Genomic DNA, 14,485 nt, shown 5'->3' with positions numbered 1-14,485 from the left:
CATTGTAATTTGGCGAATCCTAGTGAACCACTAAAAAGAAAGGCAAGCGGAAAACTACCAGACACTTACCCAAGCCTCCACGGGACAGAAAAATAAGATTAAGACAGAGAAACGGTTCTGGGCTCCCCAGGAAAGTCAGCTCCTCCGAGAGCAGTGCGAGTCCATCTTCCGCGCTGCCCTCCCTTGGCCGGGTCGGTCGGCTCTGCTTGGCTTGTAGGATTTTAGCTGGCTCTGAAACCGCTCGCAGACTCCCGGACTGCGAGACTTCCTCTGCAGCTGATAGTGAGGTTATTAAAGTAAACTGACTATTGCCCTTTGTGAAGGGAGGTGGGGGGGGGAGGGAAGCTCAGCCCCTTCCCTTCCTTTGTAATTCAAACCCTTCCTTGAGGCTCGCTGCTTCGGAGGAGAGGCATCTGCTCCCAGCCCCTTCCCTGCTGCCTAGGAGCTCTCACAGGTACTGGCTGCGATCCAGGCTGAAGAAACTGCACTGCACTCCAAGTTTACATGACAAAGCAGCTCATTCCTAATTAAACTTCACCTAGCATTTTTCTTTCTCATACACAATTAGTGCAGTACAGCAAACGTACAGGTAAGACGTGGGAGAGTTTGCACATAAGCGCAGGCACCTCTGTCTGCACCTCTGAATAATTTTAAGATTTCCTCTTCATTTATTCGGTAACAGGCTCCCAGTCCTTACAAAATGTTACGTATTCACCATCCCTACGGGGGCACTGGGCCAGCCGACACTACCGAAGACTGGACACTGCTGGGTGGATGCTGGTCGCGATAAAGGAGTGCACGTTTCCGAACTCTCCCCGTGCCGCGCTGCTCCTGACGCCTGTTATTGCAATGTCAACATGCTTTCATAGGCAGTTGCATCAGGATCGGGCAGCTCTGATCTTTATTACTTCCTGAAGGCAGTTAATCTTTAAAGCTAAAACTATAAATGCTGTCAGCTTAGCTTGCAGCCTCCTTCTATTGGTATTTACAATTCACATTTTAAATTGTTGTATTTACCCAGCCAGGGTCAACCTACCACAATTGTAAAGAAGCCCAGGCATACAGGAATATGTCCACAACCCAGACATATAGGAATTAAAGGACATTCTCCTCAAAGCCTCTTGAAATCTAAACTTTCATTATTAGCCATACCCACTGCGACAATAAACTCTAGTCCCTGACAGCAACATATGTATCTCGTCTCCACTCTATTTCAATAATACAATACTCCACAATGACCTGGTAAGCAGCCCCAGTCCAACAGATTTTACTTCACCCTGTCAATGAGAAAACTCTGGCACTTTAGAGAAATAAAAGAAAAAAAAACCTGAATATTTTGTTCAAGTTCCCACAACTCCCTGTGCCTCCCCCTTTCCTGAACACATCCCCCTTTAGGCAGTGGTTTTTGCTCATTTCTGATGGCAAATGTTTAGATTCGCTGCTCTGGTGATGACCACAAACACTGGGGACGATCAGAGTACCTATTTCAGCTGTTTGTACCATTCCCTGAGTTAATGAGAAAGGGCATCAAGAGCATCTGCTATGCACCAGGGCTCACAGTGATTTAGGAGAGCACTGAGCAAGGACTTGCTATTCTTCTGGATGTGTTTTTACTGAGAAAAGTAAGTGGAAGGGCGGAATTGCAAGGATTTTTTCTATTACATCTCTGTTCAGTGTCCCAACCTTACGCTAACAGCTTGGCTGCGACTACTGCATAATTACAATACATATTCCACTATCGCTCCAATGCAAACGGGCATCTTTCTAATCTACCAAGTGCAATTTGCACAGCTGGCTCTCAGGACACGCGAACACACACTCCTTTCAGTCTGGATCACTTTTCCCCTGAACTCAGTTGTTCTTGCACCAGATATCCTGCTCTATCCAAAACTGAGGGACAAGGATGAAACCCTTTCTGCAAGACCCGTGATGAAGCATGTGTTTGGTGTCTGCAGGCCAAATGCCACTTCCACTGAAGTGCAGCGGTTATGTTCTCGTTGGTTTAGCAGGAGCAGGATTTGACTATGAAGCAGCCATCGTAACTGCAAGTCTCCCATTTCCTGGGATCCCTTCCTTGCTTACGCCGATTCTGGGTTGGCTGTGCTATCAAACTGGCAGACAGGCATGTCAGAACTCAACTTACGGCCTTAGGGCACTATTAAGGTAAATATTAAATGACACAATTAAAACATGGACAGTCTAAGATAAGACTGGTAGAAAAGAACAACTAAGCAAACAGACAAAAAAATGGGTCTCTGTATAGTTGTAAGACACAAGGAGCTTGCTTTTCTTCTATATTACACTGGTTCGAACTAATTCCACTCAGTGCTTAGGGACATGGTTTAGTGGTGGACTTGGCAGTGATAGGTTAACAGTAGGACTTGATGACCTCCGAGGTCTTTTCCAACCTAAATGATTCTATGATTAAGTCTCTATATACATGGGCATATTAAAATAAGAATTGACACAGCATCGAATATTCCCTGTCTTAGGAATTATTCCCAGCTGCTAGTAACACAGAAGGTCCATGAGAGCCTGGGAGAATGTATCCATATGCACACTTATCTCTTCATTTCAGACCATTCATCATTCCTTGCCTGGAAGCAACAGTTAATTTACAATAACTCAGTGTCAAGATGGCGGTTTAAAATCCTCTTGAGGATTGCCCTAGGAGAAGATTTTGTCCCGGCTTTCTGTAGCCACTGTAGATTCAGCTGAGCCTCTTTTGAAGTCACTTAGTTTTAGAGCATGATAGAAATAAAGAAAGAGAGAAGACCTGCTAGGCTGTAGCTAGTGCACATCCAAAACCAATGAAGGATCATCTCTCCAGTGCATTCTTTTGGGATTTCAGTAGTCACAGAAATTAGAGACAGAAAGGAAGAATACAGCCAGTCAGAAAACCCTCCATGCAATGGAGATTATTTCCTACGGTTTCTTGTTTTGTCAAGGCTAGATTTAAATAACATACGACTCTTGCACAGAGTAGGAAATACTTCCAACTTAGACTGGAGGAGAAGGTACCCCTGGGCTAACATCCAACAGATTGGACCTTTCTGAAAAGGCCATGTCACAACCACACCTGACTCCCAAACCTTCCAAACAGCAATCCAGATAAAATCCACAAGAAGGACCCTCTGAGCAGAGCTAACTATGGACTGTCTCGATATCCCTTTCTCCCCTTTTCTCTCTCTTACCTTTGTTTGCACTCAGCTTTATTTTTTCATTTTAAGGACTTTACTTATCACATTTTACTAGTGTTGATGGCCCTTGCCTTTTATCAAGGACAATCTGCGTCTAATATTTTGGAAAGCAATTATTTTAAAACCTTCAGGTAGTGCTGCAGACAATGGCTGACATGCCATCTATGTAAATCAGAAGGTGTCTAAAGAGGGTGTTTACAAGCAGAATGCTGCTAGAAGTCTGCCTTGGTTGCAGATAACAAGGCCGAGACAATGACAGATTTCCTTCCCCTCGCAGCCAAGAGCAGCTCCCTCTGATTGGCTTCGCCGTGTTTATCCAGGATGCTGGGAGAGAGCAGGCACCAAATATGCAATTAATTGGCAGTTTGCAAGAGCATATTGCCTAAAGATAAACAGAGTGGGTGATCGTGTCGTATGTAAAATGGCTGAGTGCTGCAGATGTAGTGTTGACCCAGTTTAAAAAAAAAAGAGGGTTTTGTTGTTCTCTTGGAAAATAATTGTATTCAAATGAACACTTTTTTGCATGGTCCCTCTGGCCTTTGAATATTTTGTGTACGTAAGCCATTCCAGGTTCTTCCTTAATCTGGAAGTACTTAGTAAATTAAGAATTTGCTGAAAACTTTTACTGCTGACTTCAGTGGAGCATTTCACCAATAGAAGATGTTCTGTGCAGGAGCAGACAAGTACATTGCGACACGGTGTTAATGGCCTTTACTCTTCACAGTGGGTGTTTTGCAAGCAGGAAAAGACAAGACTACTGGATCTGAGTCTAACTGGAAATTGGGTGATGTGAAAAGGAACAAAACTCCCTAGGACAGACACAGGTGTGTGAAGGAGATCAGGACTAGAAGACTAGAGGGGAGGAATGGTTATGCAGGGAGGACCTGGAGCAGGGGCAGAGGAATGACTGATGCTTGGGAAATGGAGAGGGCAGGCTACCATTCCTAAATATAGGCATTGTCAGACAAAAAGGCACAAAGATGACATAAACCCCAGAGTCAGGTAAGGAAATAAAGAAAATGATAAGGGAGGAGACTGAATGCTACTTAGGAGCTCAGGATACACACTGTGGAAAATACGTTGAGGCTGGAGAAAGGGAAGGGGAAAGGCAACTTGAACATGATGCTAGACGAGTTGGGTATCTTGAGTGACTTCAGAAGGGGTATCTATGACATGATCAGAGCAGCGGCACAAAGAAGTGCAAGACACAAATGATAATCAGAAAAGCTCTCGCTTTCAGGAGAGAGAATGCATTAGAAGAAAAGTCCTCGATGTAGACTTTCAGGCATAATGTTTTGCAGGACAAAACAGAGGCGCGCACAACTACCATGCGCAGCAGTAACTGGCAATGAAAACCGATGACCTCACAAGACAAAAGGACACTCGCCTCTCTCATTTTTTATATTTAGTGCTATAAAACTAAAGACTAAACCATGTGACAAATCTCTCACTTCATTTTACTGAGACCACATTGACATTACCCGCACTGTTCAGATCGAGCAAGAAAACAAGTCATGACCTGGCAACTTCTTTGCGAGGGACAATGCACAAGAGATTGTATCTGGCCTGACCAATGTGATGACTTCAAAAATGCTTTTACAGGAATTACTGATCCCATGTAGAGATTTTTACAGCACGCTTTGACTTGTTTTGCTTGATATTTTCCCTTTGCCCTCAGCCTAGGCTGTGAACTGAGAGTGGACAGTTTCATGTACGCTTTGCACTCCACAGATGACGCCCTTCCTTCTTTTATGCTAAGGTGATTCCAGACGAATTCTTCATGCAGGGCTCAGGCCAGCTTCCCTTTGAATTCCCCTGACAGCCAGGCCTTAACCACGTGCCATGGAGCTTGGTGTTCCAGAAGCACGGCAAAAATTCAGCAGCGTTTTAAAAAACCTTCTTCTTTTAGATCAAAGTTTCTGTATTTGGGTACCTAAAATTAGCTAGCAAAATAAGTGACATTTATTCAGAAATGCAGAACTTCCATTGATTTTAATGGATTCAGCATCCCAGGAAAGTAGGCCACTTATTTATGTACCTACATAAGCATTTGCATGCCTAACTTGAAGGAGCCAAGTTTGTAAACGATGACCTTATGTTTTAAAAATCATGAGACAACTCTGCACGCATCAGTCTGTTATTCCCTTTATTTCTGTCAGCAAGTCTCATTTGAGAGGCAGATTTAAGCTGTAAAATGTGCCTTTAAAGTTTCTTGCCATAAGGTCTCCTCTGTTTAGCAAAACACTTAGGCACAAGCTTAATGTCTTCCTGAAGAGAAGCACTTCAGTGAAACAAGGCTAATAGCTTCCTCGTACCCCTTTGGTTTGAGATGGGGAACGAATCTCTGTCTCCCCTCAGAAAATTTCTGATCCTGATGGGAATGGCCCAGCAGCCTTGAAGACAGTTTCTGCCTCATCACTTTACCCTAGGAACATCGTATAACATCTTACAGTACTTAGTTCTTCAAAGCACAGCAAGCTAAACACTGAAAAAAATGCTTCACATTCTGCAGCGACGCGTGTTTCGGGCCGGGCTGCGGGGACACGGGCACCAGCGCCGTGGGGTGGAGGGACGGCAGCAAGAAGCAGCAAGACATCGAGGCAGAGGTGTTCCTGGGGCGGGCGGCTGTAAAGCAATGAGGCACGATCCTTCTGCTAATGCACACAAGATGAACTCCTCAACCTGCTATTTATCTTGCAAGTTATCTATTTTAATCTTGTGCAACTGAATGACTATCAACGGACTGCCATTTGGCTGCTTAAGGAAATAGCTGTATAATTTAGCTCTGATTGTTTAAAGCGCTTGGCAGGAAACAATAGATAAAAACTGACAGGACTTTCACAGTTAACAATACAAACTAATGAAGTGAAATACTGCTCAGAGAAATATTGTGACGGGTATCCACAGATACAAATGAAGGAAAAGAAGTGGCAGGCTAGATTCTGCACTTCAGTCCCTCAGTCTTGACTTTGAAGAAAAGTCATCCCATCTTCTTTCTGTCTACTCTTCTGCCGTGCTGGGTTGGTTACACAGCACTATATGCAAGTTTGTAAAATTACATTAGTTTAAAAAATGCCCAGAACGGAGCCACAAATGAGCTCAGCTCCGACCTGCCACACTTTCGCATTCCCACAGCTGTTACCAGCAGGAGTTCACCTGTGGAATGACACGGACCACTGAAGGGAAGCGATGGGGGAAAACCCTGAACGCAGACAAATACAGAAGCAGCGCCGAGCTTCCAGCATGAGCATTTGCGTGCAGGTGTGTTCACAGTGACAGTGCTACAGGAACTCGGCACGTCGCCAGCACAGGCGTGGAGGACTCTGACTGTCCAATTCACTCCTAAAAGCAATTGCCGGATATTGAACTTTGGTAGAAAGAGTTACTGCCACTGCAGCCAGCTACAGGCACTTTTTATTTTCCTTTATCTTACAATTTGCAGCTCAATTATTCAAAGCAGACTCCGCTGACAGCTTCTTGAAGCAAGGGGGCACACAGACACACAGATGGCAGCTGTAGTTTTCCCCTGCGCATGGCGTATCCCAATTCCCAAGTGTGTTTAACTGGACAATTAGTGCAATTTGTTAAGCAGGCAGAAGGCAGAGAGGTGGAGCACGCCGTGCTGCGCACACAGAGGGGGTTGGTACGGAGCTCCTCTCATCTTTGTGTCTTCAGAACAGAGGATGCCACAGACAGGCAGCAGCCAACCTGCCCTGGCCACGAGTACAATTTACAAGATACATTGGTTTGATAATTTGTGGTCTCACCCACTGGCTTAGCTAAAAATGACATTGGAGATCCCAAAGAAACTAATGATCAAAGGCACTATTGGGGAGGATTTCCCTGTTGTTTATCTTACTGTAGGCATGATAAGATTGTCTTGGTGTGCTGTGAGGAGGCTCTATGCACAGAAGTAGGATCAATAACTTGATGATATATGCTGTTGACTGTGATATAGTCCTTGGTAACCCCTAACACACAGCAATATTGCTGGCTGTTTGGCCACCCTCTGTGCTACCGGCTTCCTTTCTGCCTTGACCACAATGGATAGAGACATAACGTGCAGCTTTCCCCCCAAATCATGTGCAAACAGAGCATCTGGACTTTGAGGGAAGTTAAACACTATTAAATAATTTGGTTTCCATGGTGAAGGACTGCAGAGTTTCACTTACCCTAGGAAGAATGGGAAGTTTTCATTCTCTGGCCCCAGGTAAAAGTGTAAGGAAAATTACATCTGGTTGGGAGTGGAGACAACTTACTTGTAGAAAACTAAAAAAAAAATAAATTAAGCAGGAAAGTGGTGCAGATAGAGCAGAGTGCGGCTTGAGTAAAACCTGGTGTAATGCACCCTGGCCAAATTGTTGTTGTTACCTGTCCAACTTTTTCATACAACTCAATAAAGAACACTCTGACCTATGGTGGGGAATGTGCTCCAGCAGCTCTGAGGAAACAAGCAGGCAAATCCCTTGAAAGGCATGAGAATGAGAATTGTGCCTGTGCGGAGACCCAGCACGAGCCCCGTGCAGGGCTCAAAGCCCACTTAAACCCACTGCTGACCCCTTCATCCCATCCCCTCGCTCCCACTGGGCAGATTCACCAGATCTGTGGCCACACACGAGCCCTCTGCACACGAGTTGAGTTTATCTGCTGTGAGCAAAGCGAGAAAGGGAACAGTTTTAAAAGCATCTGCTCCTAGCAGTCCCTTCCAGCACCAAGACACTGCATTCCTCAATACTGCAAGCTAAAGCTGTTCAAGTGAACATGAGACGTGCCAGAGTCCATATTTCTAGTGGGAGCTGACACTGCTGGCACTGAAAATCAGATGGAAAGAAGTCCTCAGACAAGGAGACTAATTAAAAAACGTAACTGACACTGGCAAACAGCTTAAAAAGATTTAAAAAACCAAAAACTAAAACCATTCTCGTCCCCAAAATAGAACACTCAAAAAAATCTTTACTTTTATAGAAGTCAGACTTAATTTAAAAACAAGGAAATACTCTAAAGGTCACATGGATTTTTCTCATGTATCCATATACCTGAAAGTCAAGGCACTGTTTTCAAATTCCACTTGAAATTTTAAAGTTTACGGATGTTTCTGAACTCATTAAACTAAAGTTTCACAAGAAAAGGTAAATAGGGGCAACTGGATCAGATCAAACACCATTTTCTCTATGGTAAGAGGCAAGAGTCCTGCTGCCTGGAGCACTGGCAGCCACAGGAAAGATACCATGAACTCTTTCTTTGAAACAGCTGCCCCTTTCCCCTGCCCAGGCTTCTGCACCCCAGGCACAAAAGGCTTTGGAGATGTGTGTCCAGCCTCCAAAGGAGAAATGTCTCACCTCTGCCGCAGAGGCAGGCATGGTTCGGGGCTGGTACAGCCTGGCCCCACAGGAGGACCCCTCTACTTCAACATTTGCTGCATTGTACAAACGTTCTCAGCAGGGAACGTCACCGGTATTGTCTTTCAGCATATTGTTCTCTCTAGGTTAAATATAACTTATGTACCATTCACAGAAGAAAACAATTCTTTGTGTGAGAAAATGCGTAGCAGGCTTTTAGTCTGACACTGTTGTTACCACAGCACTGCAAAGACTAAAGAAACAACAATAACAGTAACCAAAAGTTTAAAAATATCTCTATGCATATTTCACTATGTCATAGAGATTAGGATGCTTACCTCTAAAATTGGGTGAAAAAAAATCTTAAAAAATTGCTTTTGATATTTTAATTGAAAATACAGGAGGCTTTTTCTGTCTACCTATTCAATGACCTCATTTCAAGACATTTTTCAACTTTTTCATTACACAAAAAGGGGAAAAAATAGAAGGAAGGAAAGAAATAAAATCATGGCTTTTGACTAGTGAAAACTCAAAGCAGGTCAAAGTTATAAAATATGATTTTATGAGAAGGAGGGATGCTGTTAGCATTGACATGAATCGGGGCAGGCTCTGGAAAGCTGAATAACTGTTACAGGAGGTAGAACACACACTGCCTTTCCAGCCTACCTCGTACCTGCTTGTATGAACTCCAGCATCCCACATGCGATTCCTTCCAGTCTCCACCAGTGCTGCCCCGTCACCCGTTCTGAGCGCGGGCACACAGCGGCTGTGCGAGTGATACTGTCCTGTTGCTCGAGCCAAGACCAGTATCGCAGGAGAGCAACTGTCTGAAACAAAGCGTTTGAAGACTGCAAACAACCTGGATGTTCAGTTTGGTGAATCACAGCTTGCAGCAGTCCATAAAGACCTCCGTGTCTATTGTGCCTATGATTAATCTCCCAGATACATGCCCAAAATCAAAGTTTCAAAGGCCCCTGGCTGCATCCAAGCCGCGACAGTACTCCTGGGTCACTGGGGTATTAATGCTTCAAACCTGACCCTCCTGAAGTCAATGACAAAGCTCCCATTGACTCGAAGGGTAAAGGAACAGACTGCAAAAGGCACGGACGTAGCTTGAGTTTCCCAGCTGTATTGTGCTTTGCTGTCGTGAAGGGGGACTGTCCATCACCCTGGGAATACCAGAGGCTGTTTACTGGAAAGGAGCTCAGCAGCTGGGAGGGATCAGGGACACTTCGAGTTTCTACGCTGACGTGCAAAAGCAGTAGCAGTAGTAACGGACCACAAGTGGGTACAAAGGGAAAATGTCAGTACATGCTTGCTCTGAGCAGACCTGTGCCTTCTATTGTGTCAGCCCATCACCTCCACCGGTTTGCTAAACGCTCAGGATGCACAAAGAGTAGGCTGAGAGCAGCCCTGTGGCGTGAAGGTGACTGCAATAAGACGAAAGCACTTTGTCACGTCAGGCAGTGGGGCCAGGTTCTGTGGTGGATGCAAGACAGTGGCCGGTAAGAGTTAAGCTGGAGGCCCCAGCTATGAGGACAGGTAGCCACAGAAGCCACACAGTCAGTGTTAACTTTCTCCCAGTGTTGCAGGCTCAGAGAAAGGCTAAGGGATGTGTGTGACCAAGCTCGACCGTGATTTCCCCAGGGGAGCTCAGAAATGCCTGGGTTTTTTGTGTTGTTCCCAATTTAAGCCCTACCAAGCCATTTTTTGTTAAAGTTAATAAAAATGTATCCCCATACAACAAGACCAAAACTACACAGAGTTAACCCCAGAGTCTGTCTAACGAATGTATTATTTTCCCAGTAACTTAGTATAAGCACAGAGTTTTACTGCAGTCATCATAACAGAATCCATCACTAGTGTGTCCTCTGGATGTCATTAATAAATAATAAATGAAACCACTCAGAAAGAAGGAGAAAAAACATATCTCAGATTTTTTGGAGCACATTGAGAGGCCAGTGGCAGTCACAGACACGGAAGGAAAAGTCTAACGGCACAAGCTCTGGGGAACACCGGATTTGCAGCATCACAGAGACAGGTAGAAAGAACAGATGAACCTGCGAGCACAGGCAGTGTCTGCTGGCTCCCCCCGGGTGGGCAAAACAGGCAGCAAAGCCCGGACCCCGCTGCCTGCAGGCAGTGGCACCATGCACCCCAGCAGAACAGACATAAAAGCACAGCGTTACAATGACAGCACCAACATTTGCCAGAGAAGGTCAATATATTTTTGCTGTCAGCTCTTGGGAGGTTTCTTTTAACATGGTTTAATTGGGTTTTAGCACTGGTGAAAGCCCTGGAGAGAGATAACTTGTGCTTAGTCACAGAAGAGTTACGAGCACTGACAATGGTAACGTCCCTCTTCGCACAGTCAACATACGAACCAATTCTCTCCTCTCTCTCTGCAGTCTGGCCTGGCTCGATCCAGGAGTCAATCCTCCCTTTCCTTCTTCTCTTTTGTTCAATACACAGTATTGTCCGTCCCAAAGTTCCTCTTCTTTCCACTGCTAATAGCGGGTGAGACGGGCGGGTGGTGTCACCAACCGGTGGCACAGGAAAGCTACTGGTGCTGAAGAAACTGCCTGGATCAGCCTGTCCTCCCTCCTCCCTCACCGGTGTTCGCACCCTGGCCTGACCGGAGACGTCTCATCCTCTCCCCTCCACCCCTCCACATCTCTAAGAGCCACGGCGTATACTCTAGCTCTTCTCCACCACACTAATTTAAACCACCTTGCCATGAGTGCAGGGCTTGGAGGGCAAGTTTTGACCACCACCCTACCTGCGCTGCTCTTGAGTCAGCTTATCCCACCCTGAGCTATAGGGAAGCCCTGCATCCCAGGTAATCCCACTAACACCTTAAGGGTAAATGAATAACAGGCATTTGGTCATTTCCACAGATTTCTCTCCTAACCCCCGCTCCTTCTCAGCTGCTTTATACTTACCCTGACTCGCAAGTATCAGAAAGAAGGAAAGAATGAAAATAAAAAGCAAGAGGAATTCCTTTTTTTAAAGACAAGTGATAAACTATTCTCAAAACAGCTGCTTGAATATTAACTAGAAAAGAAAAAAAAAATCCAAACCCAAAATACAGGCAAGTCAAACACACCCTGTCGATTGGAGAAAAATGTCTTCATCATCCTTTACCAAGTTCCTATTTTTCCCTTGTGTGCCAAGCCAGCTAGAGCACAGTGAGGGAAAGTGAGTTGCTTTTCATTTCCTGAACACTTCTTAAACTATGGAAGATTCAAATTCATCATCCCAAACACAGCTTCAACCATTTCTCTGCCAGTTCTGCCCTGCCTCTCTCCAAGAACCTCAGCCTGTTGGAACTTCATTGCGGCCATTTTCCTTGTTTTAGAAAGTAATATTCTTGTGCAGCCCCACAACCAGCAACAAAAGGGTTATTTTCACCCCCACACATAGAATTGTCAATTAATTTCTTTAGTTTACTGTAGCCTGAGATGGGATTTCAAAATGTGTCAGATCTTTCCAAGATCCTGTTCCTGTTCCTGCTCCCTACCCCACCCTTTGCTCTTCAGAGGGATCCTTTGGGGAGGCTGAAAATGAAATCAACTTCCTTGCCAAAGAGTTTTCCTTTTCACCACCTACACTTCCACTTGTGCTCCTGTGAGGCCCCTGGAGCACACTGCTGCTGGCACTCGTTCCTGCTTAGCAAACGTACCTTCTTTGATTGGGACTAAGAGTGGAAGAAATCTGCTTCGCATCAGTTTTTCTGAGTTTGGTTTGCGGGAAGGATATTTTTTCTTAGAGGATGAGTCTGTTTATTGGCTGGGGATATTTCTAGTGCATTTATTTTCTGTTATTGTGAATTTGGATTAGAGGCATCTCCTTCGTCCTGACAGTTGCTGGCAGCATGCTGTAAAAATATGATTAATTAAAGTGTGACTATGAATCCACTCAGAGGCTTAGACTTTTCCTCCTCTAACATTAAATAGAGAAGGGGCCATTTAACAAAGTTCAGATCTTGAACCAGATTTCAAAGTACACTGCAGTTTAGCTCACCACGGCTAGGAGGTTCAACCTTCAGCATTTAAAAGCTACAAGCCCTTGGAGAGAAGAGACTTCTGCTTCTGGTCCAATCCCAAATACAGAAATAAATAAATAAGACATAAGTAACCAAGCCATGCTCAAAAAGGACTTCAGCAGCACAGCAGAAATACACTGGTCACCTGAGGGGCTCCTTCTTAGTCTACGTGACATTTTTGCCTTTGTAGACAGTTCAACCACAGAATACATGCAGTCCTGTTGCTCTGAGATTTTAGATTAAAACAACACATTCTGGCTCTTGCTCTGCAAGAAGCCACTGGAAATCCTGGAAGACCTTCAAAAATGAGCAGTATAGTACTTGAAAAAGAGATACAACTTTACTAAATTGAAAAATTTGAATTTCCTAACATGGACTTAAAAGGTACTACTGAATCTTTAATGACTGCAATATAGAGATAGCTCAATCTGAGAAGGGCTGAAGGTCTTCCTTTGAAGAAGTCAAACTTAAAAAAAAGAATAAAAAAAAAGTCTACTACATTCCAAGGTCACAACGGGTTTCATGAAACTCTGCATCCCTCCCGACTCTGACTTCCTGAATGATAGTCACTTGTTCATCCAGAGCACCTACTTGAAACTGAACATAATTAGCTGGGGAAAGGAAAAACATGCCAGACTAAAAAAGTATTTCTATAACAAGAGGTTGCGAGGAGCAATGTGCTGCAGATACAGATGGAAAATGGGCTATTTATTTATTTCAGAAACACAGAATTCTTATTCATTAAATGTTACTTTTCAGCTTGACATGTTTTAAGCTGTTTGGTATTCTGCTGCCTTCTGACTGACTGATAGCTTGGAGGAAAGGATCAAGAACGGGAAGCGCGGGCTTTGTTACTTAGCGGTATCTGTGGGGTCAGTTACTAGCCCACTTTTTCAAACTAGCTCTCATACTATTTACTTCCCATGTCCAGTATCATCTTCAATCCCCACAGTCAGTTCCTCTGTCTGCACCACACTTTGGATCACCACCCAGATACTCCATTAGTGAACAATTTTCTCTTGAGAGCCTTAATGAATAGATTAAACCTCCAGTTTGAATGCTGAATACTATAGGAGGCTACCCGCTAGACAAAACGTCCCACTTTAACACATCCAGGCCACGAGGAGTCTCCAGCACGCGCAAGGCTCGGAGGTTTTAAAAAAAGCCACTGAGCTGTATGACACAGCCCAGTGCTGGTGTAATCAGTGCAAAGCTGCTGCCCAAGCTCTAGAGGCCGGCAACCCACCCCGCGGTACATGCACTGCCTAAACCTGGGTTCTTGTCAAGCCTACAAGCAAATGCCACATGAAGGGAATAGCCATTTGCTTCTTAAAAACATAAATAAATCAATAATTCTCTGCTGTTAGGCAAGAACACAGGCTATAGTAAAGCGCTTGAACAGATAAACTGTTAGGCAAAGCCATAAATTTAGATGGTGCAAGACTAGAAATGAAAATTTAAAATGAAACATTTGAAGTTTGGGTGAGCGTAAAAAAAATATAAACTCTTTGAAAAGACAGTAATTATTAGAGATTATAAATCTGCATGCTGATTTATGTGATTTCTATTGATGTTTTCTTTCTAATTCAGTTTTTATTCATTTTATTGCATGCAGATAAATTCTAGATAAGAGCATTGTGATGTGCAGAAGGCTTAATCCAACAGAAACCTCCTACTATGCAATTTAAGGATCTCAGGTTCATTAATAATCCTAGGAGCATCTTCTTTAATCTAGTCTATTTGCATGGGACTGAGTACTTCTGAGTGAGACAGGGTACAGCAGACATTGCCTTTCCTTTAGAGACACCCTTTGGTGTGTCCGTGCCAGGCACCCTGTGGGGATGGAGCTCCTTTCAACAGCATTCTCCATCCTTTGTCCATTTACTGGGCAGCTAAAGACT

The 14,485-nt window shown here is 44.3% G+C and overlaps 1 protein-coding gene across 9 annotated transcripts in view; it reads right to left on the bottom strand.

The window, feature by feature from the left end:
• The window catches only part of DAB2IP (DAB2 interacting protein), a 210,694-nt gene that overhangs the window by 85,701 nt on the left and 110,508 nt on the right, over positions 1–14,485 (bottom strand). The window contains exon 1 of one of the 9 annotated variants that reach the window (XM_049832032.1): positions 70–252. The exons of the other annotated variants lie outside the window; for them this stretch is intronic. The gene's annotated coding sequence lies outside the window, so the exon portion shown is untranslated. Of the gene's footprint in view, positions 1–69; positions 253–14,485 lie in introns of those variants that run through there. 9 annotated transcript variants of the gene reach the window in all.

Source organism: Accipiter gentilis, chromosome 29 (genome assembly GCF_929443795.1).
Source record: "Accipiter gentilis chromosome 29, bAccGen1.1, whole genome shotgun sequence".
Lineage (NCBI taxonomy): Eukaryota > Metazoa > Chordata > Aves > Accipitriformes > Accipitridae > Astur > Astur gentilis.
The sequence above is the reverse complement of the archived record's forward strand: the minus strand, read 5'-3'. Positions and strand labels throughout refer to the sequence as shown.